At 42.5% G+C, this 21,348-nt stretch overlaps 1 protein-coding gene across 2 annotated transcripts in view; it reads right to left on the bottom strand.

Moving 5' to 3' along the window:
• Positions 1-21,348, bottom strand: part of pyd (polychaetoid) — a 707,172-nt gene that overhangs the window by 381,669 nt on the left and 304,155 nt on the right. The gene's annotated exons all lie outside the window — the stretch shown is intronic.

Below are 21,348 nucleotides of genomic sequence, written 5' to 3'. Positions count from 1 at the left end.
TTTTTTTTTTTTTTTTTTTTTTTTTTTTTTTTTTTTTTTTTTTCAAGATTTTGGGTCTCTTAAACATTGAAACTTAAATCATCTACTATATACGTGGCTTACTGTACTGGAAGACACCACCCAGTGACGTCCATGATCGAAGTTAATGTTATTCTAGGTACCGGTACGTCCACCCTCCTACGTCATATCTTTTGAACACTTAAGATAGTGTACCTTTCAAATTAACTTCAAAATCTTATTAAAATGTCACGAGCTATTTTAAGCACTTACCTTCAACGCATACATAACGCTGGACTACCCTACACCCTGACAAAAATTTTCACTCCTGGGAGGTTTGCTCGAAATTTTCGAAAAATCTCGTTTTGACAATTTGATTCTCAAGTGACATTCTTGGTATAAATGACAAACATAACACATTTTCAAAAGTACATTTTACAAGTGTCATTTCTTATTACTTCAGCGTCGTCCTCAATTTGTCGTTCACCAGGTGAGTTGACCGTGCGGTAAAAGAAGCGCAGCTCTGAGATACTGGGTTCGAATCCTACTGTCGGCAGCCCTGAATTTCGTCTTCCATGGTTTCCCATTTTCACACCAGGTGAATGCTGGGGCTGTGCCTTATTTAAGGCCACGGCCGCTTCCTTTCAACTCCTAGCCCTTTCCTATCCCATCGTCGCCATAAGACCTATCTGTGTCGGTTCGACGTAAAGGAACTAGCAAAAAAAATCTGTCGTTCCGAGCTGACCCTGCGGAGGTGTAACTACACTTCGCATTTCTACGCTTTTCGAACGAGTTTAAATTATAACATTCCCTACAAATGACCCTACCGGGCGAGTTGGCCATGCGGTTAGGAGCGCGCAGCTGTGAGCTCGCATCCGGGAGATAGTGGGTTCGAATCCTACTGTCGACAGCCCTGAAGATGGTTTTCCGTCGTTTCCCATTTTCACACCAGGGAAATGCTGGGCTGTACCTTAATTAAGGCCACGGCCGCTTCCTTCCCATTCCTAGGCCGTTCCTGTCCCATCGTCTTCATAAGACCTATCTGTGTCGGTGCGACGTAAAGCAAATAGCAAAAAAATAAAATGAAAAGACCCTAAACACTGCTTATCACTAGCATAATTTACTGGCAAAAGTGTATTGGATAAACTGATATTAAAGAGTAACATAAACAATTATGTTCTTACGGAAGACTTCCACAGAATGAGGTACACAAAGTCTGGCGCTGAGTCAAATCATTCATTCTTTGTCAGGAAGTGTGGTTTCTTCAATCGAAATATATGACTGATGTTTAAAACTTAGTTGAGGAAAACAAATTATTTCTTAGGAGCAGCGTTACTGACCCTCAACTGCGGTAGGCGAGGCAAATAATAACATTTCAAACAAATGGCTAGAATGTTTAATTAAAAATGTTTCCCCTTTATTTTAACACATCCCACAGAGGGGTTAGAAAATGACACATCAAGAGGTGCACTGAAGAGATCCAGACTTCTCAGAAGTGCAGGGATTATGACAGGAGATTTTTGCAAATGGCTTGACGTAGCGTACTAAAACAGCCATGCAAGGATGGGAAAGAGCCAATATTGGGAAGGTAGCAACGGTGGCGTTGATATAACGTACAGCCACACCATTTGTCTGATTTGAAAATGGAAAAGCACGAAATAAGGAACATGGTAGCTTCCCGCCCGGCTGTCTCGGGTTCGATTCTAGGCTCTACGACTAACTTAAGACCAGTTTTATATGGAACAATGCCCAGTGGTAATATAATTAAGCTTGTCGCCAAAAACCTACCTTAGTGTGACGTTAAACCACTAGCAAAATAGTTATGTAATACAGGAGGGAAGTCATTTAATACTCTACTCTTGGCTATCTTATAACTGGTTTCCCGTGGTTTTTCAGTTCGCTTCCAGGCGAATGTCGGGATGCTATCAACCAAGTAGAACGCAGACCCTTTCTTCCAAGACCCCATTTAATTACATATTCACAGACCAGTACAGACATCATATCGACACGCATTACTAGACAAAATCTCAACCACTACAAAGTATACGATCCTGATGATCAGGCTGCCGTAATCCCCTTACCTGTCATTCAGTCATCTCTTATTATTGTCGCTGGAATATACGACCAAAATAGTCTTCTTCCATCGACCGCGATTTTGTTATTCCTTCTTCATCTCCGTCCAGATCTCTCACTGCTCGTTCGAGTAATATTGCGTCTATTTCCTTTCCCTGAAGATTCCAGGTTGAACTTTGGTTAAATCACATAGTGATAACCTGTAACCAATCCTGATCTATTTCCTCTCGTTGATGGTTAATTTGATAGAACGTAGACCAGTTCTGTTCCAGAGCTCTTCGTTTCTAGCTCATTCTCGCCATCTAATGCCCATGATCCTGGCTTGGCAATATTCATAATGTCTAAAGTTTGGTTGAAATACTCCGCGTGACGTTTGTTTAACGCCCCCTCTTCTGAGATCAAGGTGGTGGGTTCGACTGATAACCTCTGCATTGATCTTTACCTCGCTCTGTTTGAAGGCCGATTTTATTATACCTAGTAAAAGTCCGGTAGGCTCAGGATATCTTACTCATAATATAAATGTAACAGACACGAATAGCGGCGAGCCTTAGCGCTATGGACAGGTTGCGTAAGAGCCGAGAAACTCAAAGTACGAGCACATAATCTCAGGAATTTAAGACACCGAGCTATGAGTGCCACAGTGCGTAAGTAACTTTGTGATGATCTATAGTACAGCAAACAAATTCAACAAAATGTTTGTAACGTCTGGTGTATGAACGTTAATTTGGTAGATGGGGTTCTAATGGTCATCTACATATATAAAATAACTTTTCCTGACTGACTGACTGACTGACTGACTGACTGACTGACTGATTCATCATCGCCGAGCCAAAACCGCTGGACATAAAGAAATGAAATTTTGGGCATAGATTAATATTACGATGTAGGTGCTCGCTAAGAGAGGATTTTTGGATATTCCGCCGCTAAGGGGGTGAAAAGGGGGGGGGGGTGAAATTTTAAAATGAGTGTACCTATATCTCAAAACTTTGAAAGTTTACAGATGTAAAAATTGGTATTTAGAATCTTCTCTATAAATAAGGAAACACGTATATTTTTGTTTTCAGAAAATCCCAATAGGAGGGGTTAAAAAGGGTGAAAAAGGGGTTGAATGCCTTTAATCAGGATACTGGTACTTATATCTCAGAAACTGATGATATTACAGACCTGAAAATTGATACATTTGATCTCTTTTAAAAATAAAGAAACACGTATTTCTTTGTTTTGGGAAAATCCAATTAATGGGAGGGTGAAAAGGGGGGTGAATTTTTAAAATGAGAGCATCTATATCTCAAAACTTTTAAAGTTTATAGATGTAAAAGTTGATATTTAGAATCTCCTTTAAAAGCAAAGAAACGCGTATCTTTTTGTTTTCGGAAAATCCCAATAGGAAGGGTGGAAAAGGGTGAAAAGTGGGTTGAATTCCTTTAATGAGGCTACTTATATTTCAGAACCTGAAGATATTACAGACTTGAAAATTGGTGTTTGGGTTCTCCTTTAAAAATAAAGAAACACGTATTTCTTGCCTTTGGAATAACAATTAATGGGGGGGGGGTGAAAAGGGGGTGATTTTTTTAAATGAGTGTATCTATATCTCAAAACTGTTAAAGTTTATAGATGTAAAAATTGGTATTTAGAATCTCCTTTATTAATAAGGAAACACGTATTCTTTTGTTTTCGGAAAATCCCAATAGGAAGGGTGGAAAAGGTTGAAAAAGTGGTTGAATGCCTTTAATGAGGCTACTTATATTTCAGAACCTGAAGATATTACAGACCTGAAAATTGGTATTATGGACCTACTTTAAAAATAAAGAAACAGGTATTTTTCATTTTTGGAAAATCCAAATAGGGGGGGGGGTTGAAAAGGGGGGGGTGCATTTTTTAAAATGAGTGTGTCTACTACTTAAAACTTTAAAAGTTTACAGATGTAAAAATTGGTATTTAGAATCTCCTTTAAAAATGAAGGCGCACGTATTTATTTACCTTCTTTAAATGCCAATAGGAGGGGTGTAAAAGGGTGAATAATGGGTTGAATGTCTATAATGAGGATACATGTATCTCAGAAACTGAAGATATTACAGAACTGAAAATTTGTATACGGGATCTCCTTTAAAAATAAAGAAACACGTATTTTTTTGTTTTCGGAAAATCCAATTAATGGCGGTTAAACATGAGTGACAAATTGAGGTGAATTTTTTGAAAGACTATATCTACAGAATATCTTAGAATCGTAAAATGTTACAGACGTAAAAAGTGGGTATTTGGAATCTCCTGTAAATGTAAAGAAACATAGGTGATTTGATTTTGGAAACTCCACTGAAGGGGAACTAAAGAGGGGTGAATTTTTAAAATGAGAATTTCTACAGTATATCTCAAAAAAATTACCTGTTACACAAGAGAAAATGGTATTTTTATCTCTATTAAAAAAGAAAAGGGTTAGTTTTCGGAAATACCACTGGGTGGAGGGGGGTAACTGGGTGGAGGGGGGGGGGTAAAAGTGACTGAAAATGGTGTTGAATTCTTTTAATTAGGCTACTGATATCTCAAAAATGAAGATGTTGCAGACGTGAAATTTGATATTTGGTATCTGCCTTAAACGTAAAGAAACACGTATTCTCGGAAAATCCAATTAAGGCGGGAAGCGGGGTTTAAAGAATTGAAAAATTAATTGACTTAATTGTATGAGAATACATACATCTAATAACAACTAAAGTTGTTACAGACGTGAAAATTGGTATTTGGATCCGCTTTAGAAACAAAGAAAAACGCGTTTTGGGGGGGAAACCATCTTGGGGGGCGGGAGTGAAAAGGAGTTGAATTCCTTTCATGAGGACACATAAATCAAAAACTGAAGTAGTTACAGTCGTGATAATTGGTACCTAGAAGATCCTTTACTATTAAAGATAGAAGCATTTTTTTGCCGGAAAATTCACAGCGGGGGGGGGAGGGGGGGAGGAGAGTGAAAGGATGTAAAAAAAAAAGTGAATTCTTTTTATGGGGATACTTATATCTCAAAACTGAAGGTAATAGACGTGAACATTGGTGTGTTGAATCTCCTTTAAACATAAAGAAACACGCCTTCTTTTTGGGGGGTGGGGGTAAATAAACTTAACCGCGGTGGAGTGTAAAAGGAGGTGAGACCAATTGATTTCACTGTTCATAATGTAGTTATAAAGAACCTCCGTTGCTCAGGCGGCAGCCTCTCACAGCTGGGTTCCGTGGTTCAAATCCCGCTCACTCCGGATACTCCAGTTTTCCCTGTCATCATTCATTCCAGCAACACTGTCCAATATTTCATTTCATTTGTCATTCATCTATCACTGCCCCAGATGAGTGCTTCGGCAGCCGGCACAATTCCTACTGTCGCCGCTAGGTGGGGGTTAATTCATTCCATTCCTGGCCCTGTCGAATGACTGGAAACAGGCTGTAGATTTTCGATGTATTTGTTCTGATCATAAACGGATCATTTTTAACCTTTCCTGGGTTCGTTTTCAACAGCCATCTTTTCCTTAGGAGAACATTCTTAGATTACAGTAGATTCTCCTGGCATGTAAATAAAAATTTAAACACAATTGAAATAAACGATAGGAATGAGATTGACCGTCAAATTGTTCACCTCTATAATAAGGTCAATAATGCACGGAAGTATGTCATTCGTATCGCCAAGAATCCCGCACACTTGCCTACGCGCGACAATGGTGCTGGTCACATTTTCAACAATGACAATGGCAACTGATGTAATTTGCCCACAAGTAGCGGTCTTGCATCTTGCTGTGGGGTCCAGAACATCTAATAATAATAATAATAATAATAATAATAATAATAATAATAATAATAATAATAATAATAATAATAATAATAACGTTCTGGACCGTCGTCAAATGTGCGGACCGCGCTGGAAACGGGTCCTGGACGGGTAATGACTAAGAATGCAGTCCGGCCGCGGGTTCAGTACTGCCAAGGCACCCAAGACGACACCACGCCGGATCTCCTGAAGGATTTGATCCATATTAAAAATGCTTATAGGAAAAGATGGCAAAAATTTAGGGACCCAACTGACCGGGTGGAATACCTGGACCTATCCCGGGAAGAACGAAATCGATTGCTGGAAAGAAAGATTGAAAAATGGGAGGAAACTTGCCGTAATCTATTAGAAAACGAGTCAGATCGCGAATTTTGGGCGGATTCTCGCAGAAAACGAGTCAGATCGCGAATTTCGGTGGATTATATATCTAAAACAATAAGCATTCAGTTATACATTTCTCACACCAGGCAAATGCTGGGGCTGTACCTTAATTAAGGCCACGGCCGCTTCCTTCCAACTCCCAGGCCTTTCCTATCCCATCGTCGCCATAAGACCTATCTGTGTCGGTGCGACGTAAAGCCCCTAGCAAAAAAAAAGTTATAAATTTCAGTATAATACCGTAGCGAAGCACGGGTATCTTGCTAGTATACAATATACCATTGGTATGACGGGACCTTCGATATTTAATTTGTACCCATTCAATTTATAATTATTTTGCTGTCGTATATGCTAATTAGGGTCCGCCTCTTTAGTGTAGTGGTTAGTGTGATTAGCTGCCACCCCCGGAGGTCCGGGTTCTATTTCCAGCTCTGCCACGGAATTTAAAAAGTAGTGCGAGGGCTGGAACGGGGTCCACTCAGAGTCGGGAGGTCATTTCAGTAGAGGTGGGTTCGATTCCCACCTCAGCCATCCTGGAAGTGGTTTCCCGTGGTTTCCCACTTCTCCTCCAGGCAAATGCCGATATGGTATATAACTTAAGGCACGGTCGCTTCCTTCCGTCTTTCTTGTCTATCCCTTCCAATCTTCCCATCCCCCACCAAGGCCCCTGTTCAGCATAGCAGGTGAGGCCGCCTGGGCAAGGTACTTTTCAACCTCCCCAGTTGTATCCCCCAACCCAATGTCTCAGGGTCCAGGGCACTGCCCTTGAGGCGGTAGAGATGGGATCCCTCGCTGAGTCCGAGGGAAAAACCAACCCTGGAGGGTAAGCAGATTAAGAAAGAAAGAATACGCTAATTAGGAAAAGAGACACGAGCGATTTTCAACCCCTTAACGACGGAATATCCAAAAATCCTCTCTTAGCGAGGACCTGCATCTCAATATGAATGTATTCCCAAAATTTCATTTCTTTATGTCCAGTAGTTTTGGCTCGGCGATGATGAATCAGTCAGTCAGGACGAGTTATTTTATATTTATAGATATACACGTCTTCGTGTAGGAGAAATAGTAAAATAATATAATAAAACTGAAAATAATATGTTATTAAAATGATACATCCAATGATCAGAAGAACCATAAATTGAATTAAAGACCAAATACCGGCAGGAAAACCACATAAATTTGCTAACAAAAATTTAGTCTACGACTTGTGGTACGTCCGTACTTCTGTAGAATGATCGCTAATTGCTCTACTACATTGTAATGCTGGAATGTGAAGACGGTTATGTAGACGAAAGGTATGTACGAAATGTCACTGTAATATTTGTCCCAAGTGGAATATAATAATTTATTTTACTCAAATAAAGTGTAAAATCTGCGGTAAATTAAGAAATAGTACGAAATATTTTACTTGCAGGGAATAATATGGATACATACTTTACTACCCTACAACTATTTTTTCTGCTACGTCGCAGCGCTTCCGTATGTGTTTTGTTTGTCTAACACTTTCGTGTGATGTCTTTGCTCACTGAAGTTGTTTGAATTAATTGGTGTCGTTTTCTTCATGTTGCTCATTCGTTTTGTGCCCTAACTCATTCATTAAATGATATATTTATTGGTCCAGGGATCATGCTATTTTGCTGTTTGAACTGCCCGCACTAGTCATATGGACAAAGATAATGACAATTCACAGACATAGCACTCCCGTTCGTCGGTGCAAACCCTGGACCTCAAGAAAGAACCAGCAGACGGTACGAGCAGCGGAATACAACATAAAGCAGACATAAAGGAGTCCTGTCTTCGGCCCGTAAGTACGTATACATATTTCTCCAGTAACTATGGTATTTCTTAATTTACAGCGGATTTTTCACTTTATTGGTGTAAAAGCAATTATTATGTTCCATTTGGGACAAATATCACAGTGACATTTCGTGGATACCTTTGGTCTACATAACCAGACAGGCCAGTTCACATGGAGGGGTTCGACAAGGTCGTGGACGCATGACAACCCCACAGGATGGCCTATATCTGTCCATCTGTGCGTTGCGGCGTCGTCCAGCAACTGCCAGAGAACTGCAACAAAACCTCAGAAGGGTCACTGCAGTCACGGTGGCTGACCAGACAGTAAGGAACAGCTTAAGAGAAGTGTCCTTACGACCCAGACATCCTGTTCGAGTGCCCCGTTTAACGCAGCAACATCGCACAGCTCGCCTTCCGTTTGGCCGTACCCACGTCAACTGGCAACTTCGCCAATGGAGACCTGTGTTGTTCCCAGACGAGTCCAGATGTCCCCTGACACAGCGTGATGGACGTCAACGTGTATGGAGACGCCGTGGTGAGCAGTACATACCAAATGTTGTCCAGGAAAGCGACCGATTCGGATAGGGCTCTGTGAATGTGTGGGGTTGCATCAGTATTGATGGCCGTACGGGTACTGTTGTAGTCCGTGGTAATCTTACCGCTGCGGGGTATATCGAGCAGATACTGCTACAGTATGTGTTGGTTGCTGCATACGGTGTTGGCCCTGAAGTCGTAGTCATGCACGACAATGCCAGGGCTCATGTAGCGCTCATCACCAGAGCTGTCTTGCGAGAAATGACTCTCCAAGACCTCTAACAGGCTCTCGCTGAAGAATGGGACCTGATACCCCAACGTGACTTCCTTCAACTTATACGGAGCATGCCACGTAGGTGCCAAGCTCTGATAAAAGCTCCTGGAGGACATACACCATACAGAAGGTTCCCAATTGTGATCAAAATCCACCCTGCAGGACTGTATGAAGCTGATAAGAACAGTAGCCGGACCCTTGGTGTAGGGGTAGCGTGCCTGCCTCTCGCCCGGACGCCTCGGATTCCATTCCCGGCCAGGTCAGGGATTTTTCTCTCGACCTGAGGGCTGGTTCGAGGTCCATTCAGCCTACCTGATTAGAATAGAGGAGCTATCTGACGGTGAGATGGCGGCCACGGTCTCGAAAGCCCAGAATAACGGCCAAGAGGATGCGTCGTGCTGACCACACGACCCCTCGTAATTCGCTGGCCTTCGGGCTGAGCGGCGGTCACTGGGCAGACCAAGGCCCTTTCAAGGGCGTTAAGTGCCGTGGGGTTTGGTTTCGTTTGGAGGACTGCAATCACTTTGTTTTCACACCTATTTGGACATTTACATTTGTGTTCTGAAAGTGAACGCGAATCCAGTGATGTTCTTTTGTATACTTCAACGGTAAAGAATAAAGGTTGAGTTGGTAATATACCTGGGTATGAGGTATTGTTTTGTGGAGCATGGCATACGTTCAAAAACATGTTTTCCTAATTTTTTTGAAAATAATTCAATATGGCCTCAATGCATCGCGAATATTTAAGAAAGTGAGCTACATATACTTTTACGAATGACATACCCGTAAGAATTGCATCTATCGTACCTCATGTTCATATTAACTTAAGTTACGTTAAACAACAGATTATTATTATTATTATTATTATTATTATTATTATTATTATTATTATTATTATTATTATTATTATTTACAATTGGCCTTACGTCGCTCCGACGCAGATAGGTCTTATGGCGACGATGCGACAGGAAAAGGCTACGAGTGGGAAGGAAGGGGAATTAGAGATTGGAATAACTTACCAAGGGAGATGTTAAGACACAGTCCCAGCACTTGCCTGATGTGAAAATTGAAAACCACGGAAAATCATCTTCAGAGCTGCGAAGAGTGCGGTTTGAACCCACTATCACCTGAATGCAAGCTCACAGCTGCGCGCCCCTAACCGCAAGGCCAACTCGCTCGGTAACAAAGAATATATCACTAGAAACGAGCCTGCGTGTTACACTTTGATGAATGTTTCTCACGCAGACATTAAACAACGAGCGAGATCCCTTCTTTGTTTGTGACGAGAAAGAAAGACTAATTCTAAAGGAGTAAACTGTGCCTTCCCCTCTCGGTCTGGTGTCATTGTACTTACACAGTTTACACAAAGCGAGTATGAATATTTTTTATTCAAATATACTAAACTAAGCAGTTTAAATGTCAGTTTGCATGTCGAGCATTCCAAGTATCTGCAGTGCACGCATAATAATAACAACACACAATTCCATTCTTCTGGCTCGGGGACTGGGTGTATTTGTCCATCCCAACACTCTCCTCATCATATTCAGACAACAAACCACACTACAAACCACCACAGAAACACGAACTAGTGATTACATTCCTCCGTATAGGGTTGGCGTCAGGAAGGGCATCTGGCCGTAAAACAGGGCCAAATCAACATGTGCTACGCAGTACGCACCCGAGACCTCACAGGTGTAGGAAAAACGGTAGGAAAAGACGAAGAAGAAACAAAGAATTGAGTGTACTTTTTACACGGTTTAGCATAGCTTTTTTTATGCAACGGGAGTCACAGTCGCGTTGTCGGTTATTCCGTTCGCCATGCTTATGGTTTTCACCTCACTACATTTCTTTAACCTGTCATGTTGGTCTTTATTTTTAATTGGTTAATTTGAAATGTGATTTGTAATTTGTAATTTTGTCATTTCGGAAAGGTGAATAGCCCGCCTCCGTGGTGTAGTGGTTAGTGTGATTAGCTGCCACCCCCGGAGGCCCGGGTTCGATTCCCGGCTCTGCTACGAAATTTTAAAAGTGGTACGAGGGCTGGAACGGGGTCCACTCAGCCTCGGGAGGTCAACTGAGTATAGGTGGGTTCAGTTCCCACCTCAACCATCCTCAAAGTGGTTTCCTGTGGTTTCTCACTTCTCCTCCAGGCAAATGCCGGGATGGTACCTAACTTAAGGCCACGGCCGCTTCCTTCCCTCTTCCTGCCTATCCCTTCCACTGTCCCCATCCCCCGCCAAGGCCCCTGTTCAGCATAGAAGGTGCGGCCGTCTGAGCGAAGTATTGGTTATTCTCCCCAGTTGTATCCCCGACCCAGAGTCTGAAGCTCCAGGACACTGCACTTGAGGCAGTAGAAGAGGGATACCTCGCGGAGTACGAGGGAAAAATTGACCCTAGAGGATAAACTGATAAAGAAGAAGATGAAAGGTGAATAAAAAAATGGCAACGTTAAAAAAATGTTTTATATTATATTTATCTGCGGTCACGCTACGTAAAATATATTCACCTTGGAACATTTCCTTAAAATGATGCACAGTAAGTTATGAAACCCGGCATATTTACGTAAATTCGAAACACTTCGCACTCTGGATATAGACAATTGTATATTTTTTGTTGAGTGCCACGGAAGTTTAACGTTAATATAATACAATACTTCATAACACTAGTTAATAAGAGCATAATGTCATCCTTTGTTAACAATCAAAACACTGCAACCGGACAGTGAAATTAATTAGCAGTTTGTACTTTGTATACCAATAAGGCTATTTAAACAACGCCTCGCATTAATTATTACCTGAATCAATACCCAGTGAGGAGTGTAAACAACAATTTAAAACTAATGGATATTGACCTCTACAAGACCAGTGGTTAACCGACAAACTGAAGCCTGAATCAGTCTAGGATAAATTGCTCTATCTACAGAAAGCCTTTGATACATACACAAAATACACTGGCAAAAATGGATAAAGAGATTTCTATTTCATGTCATCAATTTCAGTATAACTTGAGCTGAAAACTAAGAAGGTCGTCAAGAGACTGAACAAGGACAGTCAGCTCCTTTGTGTACCAGTCGTGCGTATTTCATCGGAATCGAACGGCGGGTAAAACAATAGTTCAATATGAATTGAACAGAATACTTCTTCTTCTTTATCTGTTTATTCTCTCGGGCTCAGCGAGGGATCCCACCTCTACTGCCTCAAGGGCAGTGTCTTGGAGCGTGAGACATTGGGTCGGGGATACAACTGAGGAGGATGACCAGTACCTCGCCCAGGCGGCCTCACCTGCTTTGCTGAACAGGGGCCTTGATGGGGAATGGGAAGACTGGAAGGGATACACAAGGAAGAAGGATGGATGCGGCTGTGGCCTTAAGTTAGGTACCACGGAAACCACGGAAAACCACTTCAAGGATGGCTGAGGTGGGAATGGAACACACCTTTACTCAGTTGACCTTCCGAGGCTGAGTGGACCCCGTTCCAGCCCCCGTACCACTTTTCAAATTTCGTGGCAGAGCCGGGAATCGAACCCGGGCCTCCGGAGGTGGCAGCAAATAACACTAACCACTACACCACAGAGGCGGACGAATAGAATACAATAAAACAAAACAGAGCCGAAATAGTCCTTAAACAACGTTCCGCTTCAAATGACAAAGTCAATCATATGGCGATTTTTATTAATCGTATGGCGTATACACAGAAATAAATACAATTTAAAATTTAATATAAGCATTTGACTGTGCCGTCCCTAGATAAATATCTTTCGCTTCACCACTGTAGGAACTCAGAGGGCCGTACTGAATGATACCGTCGTTGCCCCTTCGAAAACCGCTACGTGAAATATTTCAGCTTAGAACTTTGGCCGGTAAAGTTCAGTCATTTAAGGCAGTGGTATTCAAAGTGTGGTACACGTACCATGACTGGGGATCGTCTCTATTGCTATTGGCTTTACGTCGCACCGACACAGATAGGTCTTATGGCGACGATGGGAGAGAAAAGGGCTTGCACTGGGAAGGAAGCGGCCGTAGCCTTAATTAACACACAGCCCCAGCATTTGCCTGGTGTGAAAATGAGAAACCACGAAAAACAGTCCCCAGGGCTGCCGACAGTGGGGTTCGAACCCACTATCTCCCGAATACTGGATACTGGATATTGGCCGCACTTAAGCGACTGCAGCTATCGAGCTCGGTGGGGATTGTCTCAAGGGGTACGCAAATGTATCGTAGCTTCTATTTTCTTTTTTTTATTTGCTTTACGTCGCACCGACACAGATAGGTCCTATGGCGACGATGGGACAGGGAAGGGCTAGGAGTGGGAAGGAAGCGGCGGTGGCCTTAATTAAGGTACAGCTCCAGCATTTTCATGGTGTGAAAATGGGAAACCACGGAAAACCATCTTCAGGGCTGCCGACAGTGGGGTTCGAACCCACGATATCCCGAATACTGGATACTGGCCGCAATTAAGCGACTGCAGCTATCGAGCTCGGTAGCTTCTATTTTCAGTGAGCATTTCAGAAAAGTGTTGAGCCTGCTCATTTTTAATAAAATATTCTTTTGATTTAGTGTTGTCGTGTACCATTACGCATATTTCCGAACTACTCATTCAAAACGATGTCAGTTTGTATCTCTCAGCTTGTTGCACGATAACGCAACACCGCAACATCCTCCATACAGTCGAGGCTTAGCGCCAAGCGATTATCATGTGTTCGGTAAGCTGAAAAAATGGATCTCGTTGGACGACGATTCCGAAACGATGAGGAGATGAAAGCTGCTGTCTCCACATGGTTACATAGCGCTGGATGTGATTTCTCCGCATCCGGAATAGAAAAGTTGTTTGACAGTTCCGAGAAATGGTTACAGTCTCTTAGGGACTATGTGGAAAAGTGAACTTACGTTGTATGTTGTCATAGCCGTGTTGCCTATGTGTAGGCGGTTTCATAAATGGCCATAACTTGGACGTGTAACTTACTTTTTGATTCGCCCTCGTAGTTTACATTCTAACTTATTACTGCATAAAATTGCCCGGCACCATGGCTAAATGGTTAGCGTCATGACCATTGGTCACATAGGTCCCGGGTTTGATCCCCGGCAGGGTCGGGAATTTTAACCATAATTGGTCAGTTTCCCTGGCACGGGAACTGGGTGTATGTGCCCTCTTCCTCATCATTTCATCCTGAGTATTACGCACAGGTCGCCTACGGGCGTCAAATCAAAGAGACCTGCACCAGGCCTCTTCGGAAGCAACAAAGCATTTCATTTCACTGCATAAAATTCCGAGGTGTATTCATGATGTATGTGCTGCGGGTCGGTATTTCTTCCACAACATTACCACATAGTGGTTTTCGCGGGCGCAACGACGATATACTGCCCTGTTTATTTCTCAGCGCATAAGGTCCTGTCCCATTTGTATAGGAGAACTCCACATAACCCGTGATCTGTCCATATCCGGTTTAATTTCATCCAAATCTCTCGAGGTTGATCGAAGCCAGGCACCCTCTCTGTCATGGAAGGCATTTCGGAATACACTAGCGGCACAAACTGTCTCCATTGATGTGACTACGAGGTAAAAGCATTCAAACCTCCAGGGTTACTGCAGGATGGCGAACTCGGCGGAGGAGGCGAGCCTCCTCTTTTTGTGGCTAATAAAGTTCTATAGTCCAGATACTTTGTTAGCTTCCTTCTGAGTGACCGGCAGGGCATGGTCATGCAGGTAACACGCTTGTTGACAAATTGCGTTCAGCCGTTGTGTTACACATATCTCGTGAGCAACGATTAAGCTGACGTTGGCTACGGCTCTATTACTAGAGCTGGGAGTTTTAGGTGCTGCACCGTAATTCTTTTTCTCTATTAAATTTCACAAATTAGCTTGTCTTGCAAAGAAAACATAAAAAGAACACACCTAACCGTGATTGTGTTGCACTTGTTTGCACCTTTCCTCAATGCAATCCCCTTCTTGCACCCTCTCAAATTTGCACCTTTTTCGACTACATTCAGGCAACATGTTTGTACATTTTAAACCAAAATTTTGCACCTAAAATGCATAGCTCTAATTATTACACCTAACTGCTATAATATCTTAAGGCCCGCAAGCTGGAAATTTTAACCCGTCACAATTTTTTTTACAAGCTGCTTTACGTCGCACCGACACACAGATACGTCTTATGGTGACGATGGGACAGGAAGGGGCTAGGAGTGGAAAGGAAGCGGCCATGGCTTTAATTACGGTACAGCCCCAGCATTTGCCTCGTGTGAAAATGGCAAACCACGGATAACCATCTTCAGGGCCTCCGACAGTTGGGTTCGAACCCACTATCTCCCGAATGCAAGCTCACAGCTGCGCACCCCTAACCGCACGGCCAACTCGCCCGGTAAATTTATTTTAGATGCTATTCCAAATATACTAATGTTGGAATCTTATTTTATAAGTACAGTATGTATACCTGGTTCAACTAAGAGTTTTTTCAATTCTTAAAAACAAATGGAATGATGAAAGGAATAAGTTAATAAAGTCAGAAATTCAAGTCTCCATGAATTCTGATTATATTATAGTTGTCAGAAATGTTGTGACTTGATTAAGGGATATTCAGCATTATTGAAAAAAGACTAAAAGAGAAGAAAACTACGGGATTAAAATTGTGTATGTAGAAAACTAAACAGCAAAAGACTGTAATAAAGTTTGTGCCTACAAGGTAATTGTAGTACAGTAAATAATATCCCAGTGTTTTCTTGAGCAAATGTCATTATATCGTGGCGACATGACCCGTCCCTTACTGGCTTTTCAAAAACCTGGCAACCCTAATTGCATGGTAAGTGTAGCCTATAAGTACAAATGTGCAGATGTTATCTAGACACAGAAAAATGGACACTTGACACTTCAGGTCGGTTATCCGAGTAACATCGTAAGGTACACATCGTAGGATTTGAAGAAAGATGAACTGTGTAATTTCTTGAAGCATTACAAATAAGTCTGTTTCATCACTACGCTGAAATTGCAGGTAACGAATGATGAAATTCACGAGCTACTGAATACCTATGCTTCTTCTGAGAACCCGCAGCAAGTGTCTTTGGGAAACATTTCACACGGCATACATCCAAACGAATACCACACATTATATTCCGGACATTGAGAACATAAATCAAAACATATTAGGATATTTTATTCCATCAACAAACTACTTAGGGGGAGTGTCCCTACGTCAAAGGCGAATGATTTAGGTAATGAATTACGAATCACTCTGCGTATATAGTATTTGAGGTTTTATTAGCAAACGAAGAGAATACCGTATGTTATTTATGATGCATGTCGGAAGTTTAGCTGGACCCCAATTAAAATTCTGCAGGTACAGTGCTTGATGTACTCTAACAATGACACATCAAACGCACGCTGTCTATCTGAAATGACATGGGAGCGAAATGTCAATTAAACGGAGAGCATAGTTCTCGATCGATGGTCATAACTGACATGAAGCGAAGGAGAGCTCTCGACAAAGCCGCTGCGAGGCCAGCAGCATGTTCCAACCGAGGGACAGAACGCCTCTTGTTTGAAATAACCGTGTGAGGAAAGGGGAAGGGGTGATTTTTCACTGTCATCCTGTGGGAATCGGGATCTAGCCATAGGATTGGTTCGGGGCTTACCGAGCGGGTGAAGAGGGGAACTCGTGATAAAGAGAGAAGGGAGAAGGAAGCTGAGAGACGGAGCATAAAATCTCCGGACCTCAAGGTAACAAACGACGTCCATCAGTCATCCAACAGCCGCTGTTTGAGGAGGGAGTTACAGTATTATTCTAGCACTTAGTTGCGAAATGTCACAGTATTCAAGCAGCCACTGCTCGAAGAGAAGATATTGATCACCTGCATAGCCGTTAATTGAGGAGAGAGTCTTTTATTAGAGAATCTGTTACGAGTCTCAGCAGCCACTAGTAGAAAATAAAGCCACTGTGTTCCAGCAGCCCCCAGTCGAGAAGAAAGCCACAGTGTCTCAACAGCCATTAGCAGAGAAAAAGACCGCAGTGTAACTGCAGCGGTTAGTCAAGAAAAGTCACAGTATTCCAGTACCCGCTAGTGAAGAACATAGTCACGGTATTCCAATGGCCACTAGTCAAGAAGACATTCACGGTATTCCGGTAGCCGCTAGTCGGGAAGGCAGTCGCAGTATTGCAATAGCCGCTAGTCAGCAAGGCAGTCACAGTATTGCAACAGCCGCTAGTCAGGAAGACAGTCACAGTATTGCAGCTGCCGCTAGTCAGGAAGGTAGTCACAGTTTTGCAATAGCTACTATTTAAGGGGGCTATCACATTGTTCCCTTAGTTACTAGTCAAGAATACAATCACAGTATTCCACTAGCTACCAGTCAGGAACACAATCAAAATATTCCACTACTTACTAGTCAAGAACACAATCACAGTACCCAATAGCTAATAGTGAAGAAGGCAATCATAGTATTCCACAACAATTTGCTTTACGCAGCCCGACTCTCAGAGATTGCTTAGGCTTTTCATGTTTTCCCTTTATGTTTTGGTGCATGTCGGGATTGTAACTAGCATAGGCTTAGTCCATCCTTCCCAACTCCAGTTCCGATTTAATACCAACACCGCAACCTTATTGACTTTACCTGGACGTTTGTTAGATTGTTGGCTGTGATATTCCAGGTTCTTTTTGCGATGTATTAACAGAAACAATGACTTTTTCTGTTAGTGATATTTGTGACCATTAGTAGCCGATCAGTATTTCCTGAAACGGAGAATAGAATGTTTTAAGGGAAAAGAAAAATTCACAAGGGGTCAGATCTGGTGAATATGGATGATGTTCAAGAATTGGAATGCTTTTATCAGCCAACCAAGTCTTTACCGAATGGGCATTGTGACCTCCGTATGTAAGGACCAGCTTCGAACACATTTTCCCTTGTTCAATTTGCCACGCAAAATTTCTCTTACAGTCGTTTTATCACAGTTCACCACATCTGGTAATATTCTGATACTCAGTCGTCAATCTGCTCGCACAATTTCACTAATTATCTGAATGTGTTCATCAGATTTTGATGCGATTGTACGATCCGGATGATCACCGGTTTCCTCCTCCTCCCGACCTTCACTATTCCTTTTATACTACTCAAAAACTCGTGTACGTGACATAAAAAAATCCTAGAAAACATCATTCAATACGTTAAAGGACGCCGTGATTGTTTTTTACAATTTCACAATGAATCTCAAATTCACAAGTTGCTGGATATTTAAACCAGGAATGATTTCGGCCAACCGAATGAGACAGCGTTCCTGCAGCTTCAAGATCAACAACTTCCTCTCTCAGTCCCCTAACTGTGCCAGTATCGAAACCGTCAACTCAGGCCCAGAAATCCAGCCCTCTATCGTATAAGCTATTCAGCCTGAAGCTGTATCCATGACCATCAACTATTGGAATACTGTGATCGTCTTCTTGACTATTAGCTGCCGTAATATCGTGATTGTCTTCTTGACTCACGACGTTTGCATTACTGTGATTGTTTTCTTGACTAGCGGTTATTGGAAAAATGTGACAATGTTCTTGACTACTAGCTATTGGAATAGAGTAATTGCGTTGTTGACTAGAAACTAGTTGAATACTGTGATTATCTTCTTGATTAGTAGCTAATGAAATACTATGACCGAGCAAGTGGCTGCGCGATTTGGGCCACATAGCTATCAACTTGCATTCGGGAGACCGGGGGAACTCCACTGTCGACAGGCCTGAAGATGGTTTTCCGTAGTTTCCAATGTTCACACCAGGCAAATGCTGGAACTGTTCTTAAAGTCACGGCCGGGCTGAGTGGCTCAGATGGTTAAGGCGCTGGCCTTCTAACCCCAACTTGGCAGGTTCGATCCTGGCTCAGTCCGGTGGTATTTGAAGGTGCTCAAATACGACAGCCCCGTGTCGGTAGATTTACTGGCACGTAAAAGAACTCCTGCGAGACTAAATTCCAGCACCTCGGCGTCTCCGAAAACCGTAAAAGTAGTTAGTGGGACGTAAAGCAAATAACATTATTATTTATTCTTAAAGTCACGATCGCTTCCTTCCCACTCATAGCAATTTCCTTTCCCGCAGTCGCCATAAGACCCATCTGTGTCGGTGCGACGTAAAAACAAAAATATATTTAAAAAGACTTGTCTATGTTTATAGGGCGAAAAATAGAAAAAAAAGGAAAATAGGGCATTTTCGTCGTGCAGAACAAATATTTACTGACGTTTATCAAACAGGTATGGCGACATCTTCAGAGTAGGCGGTACAGTCTTTTAAATGAAAATCTGGCAGGTTTCTTAAACCATCACCGTCAGCTATGTTATAACGCCTTGCCATTTACCTGCACTTCCATGCTATCAGCGAACAGCTCCTAGTTGACGATTTGCTCACAGGACCGCTAGCAGGATGTCCCTTTTAACAGCTTTCTTAGTTCCAGTAGAGGAGCAATTCCCTTGTTAAAACACGTGTTTTGGTGATTAACGAATTGTTTGCGATTCTGACCGAGTTTCTTATTGATTAGCTGCGACTGAATAAGAATAACGCTTTAGGAACCGAAGGTATGTATCTCTGTCGCGTGGTTCAATTGTATTAAATGTTTCATTTTTTAAATATTCTCTGCATTCTTAGGCCTACCCGGGAAAAGTAATAATGTTTACTTGTCGTAGGTGGTGGTTAGCTGCAATGGTTTACTGTTGTGTGACATACGCAGGAGTAAGAACGGGAAAGTAAAGGGGATTTCATTTCACGAATTCACAGTTCAGATGAATGAATCAGTGCTGTTTCTAGATGTGTACAGTATTTGCACCCAATTTTCAGGCAAGAACGCCTTTCGTATGTGGGCGACATTTTTCTTGAATTGATTTCGCCTTGGGCAGAAAATAAAGAAACTGGGGGATAATGTTTTCCTCACTGTGTTTGAAGATTATCCTGCACATAAAACACTTAAAATAATCGCAGAAAGATGAGATAATGTGACTTGTGGAAAGAAGAGGAAGTTAGGCGACGAATACATAGTTCAAGGCAATAACGACGTTACTGCTACGCCAGAAACAGGAAGACGTGATGAAAGCCCACACGACGCTTAATGTGCCAATCTGACAGATCATAAAAGCAAGCCCACTGAAGTTCAAACGGCAAATAATACTAACAATAATTTAAGTGCTGCCGGCTGGTTTGTCGTCACTAAGAATAAAACTGTGGCGTGCAAATCAAAGCAAACCGTTAACAAATAGAGATGGAGGTAGAATGCAAGAACACGCAGTTGCACCAATATGAACTACGCATGTTTAAAACTCATGCTAGAAATTAAGGAACGTAACCCTTCCTACCGCCCCTGTGAACCATGTGACCTTGCCGCGGTGAAGAGGCTTGCGTGTCCCAATAAAGCAGGTAGCCGAGCCGTTAGGTGCAACCATATGGGATGGGTATCTGTCGAGAGACCAGACTAACGAATGGTTCATCAAAAGGGGGTTAGCAGCCTTTCGGAAGTTGCAAGGGCGGCAGTCTAGATGATTGATATGGTCTTGTAATATTACATAACGTGACTTACCTATGTTGATACTGCTACACGGCTGAAAGCAACGGGGAACTACAGCCGTAACTAACTTCCGAGGACATGCAGCTCTCTCTGTATGAATGATGCACTGATGGTGGCTTCCTCCCGGGTAAAATATTCCGGAGGTAATATAGTTCCCTATTTGGATCTCCGGGTGGGGACTACACGAGAGGGGGTAATCATCAGGAAGATGGGTACTGACATTCTGCGAGTCGTAGCGTGGAATGTTAGAAGTTTTGAAATCGTTGCGGTAGGTCAGAGAACCTGAAAAGGGAGATGGATAGACTAAAGTTAGATGTAGTTGGTATAAGTGAAGTAAGCTGGCAGGAAGAGCAGAATTTTTAGTCAGGCGACTACAGAATTAGGGGCTGCCTGACCGAGGCGGTAAAGGCGTGCTCGGTTCGCCCAGAAGGACGTGGGTTCGAATCCCCGTCGGGAAGTCGTAAAATCTAAGAAACGAGATTTCCACTTCCGGAGGTGCATATGGCCCTGAGGTTCACTCAGCCTACACCAAAAATGAGTACCAGGTTAATTCCTGGGGGCAAAGGCGGCCGGGCGTAGAGTTAACCACTCTACCCCATCACGTGCCGCGGTTAACAATGGTGGAAGCCTGTACCTTCCACTCCTCCATGGGCCTTCATGGCCTGTACGGAGGTGACTTTGTCTTTGTCGACTACAGAATTATCAACACAAAATCAAACAGGGGAAATGCAGGAGTTGGTTTAATAATGAATAAGAAAACAGGGCAGCGGGTAAGCTAGGTACTACGACCAGCATAGTGAAAGGATTTATTACTGTCAAGAGAGACACCAAGCCAATGCCCACCACAATAGTGCAGGTCTATATGCCTACTAGTTCAGCGGATGATGAAATGGAAAGAATATACGAAGAGATAGAAGATTTAATACAATACGTAAAAGCTGACGAGAGTCTAATTGCGATGGGAGATTGGA

This window comes from Anabrus simplex, chromosome 2, assembly GCF_040414725.1.
Source record: "Anabrus simplex isolate iqAnaSimp1 chromosome 2, ASM4041472v1, whole genome shotgun sequence".
NCBI classification, from domain to species: domain Eukaryota; kingdom Metazoa; phylum Arthropoda; class Insecta; order Orthoptera; family Tettigoniidae; genus Anabrus; species Anabrus simplex.
This window is presented reverse-complemented; position numbering and strand designations above follow the sequence as displayed.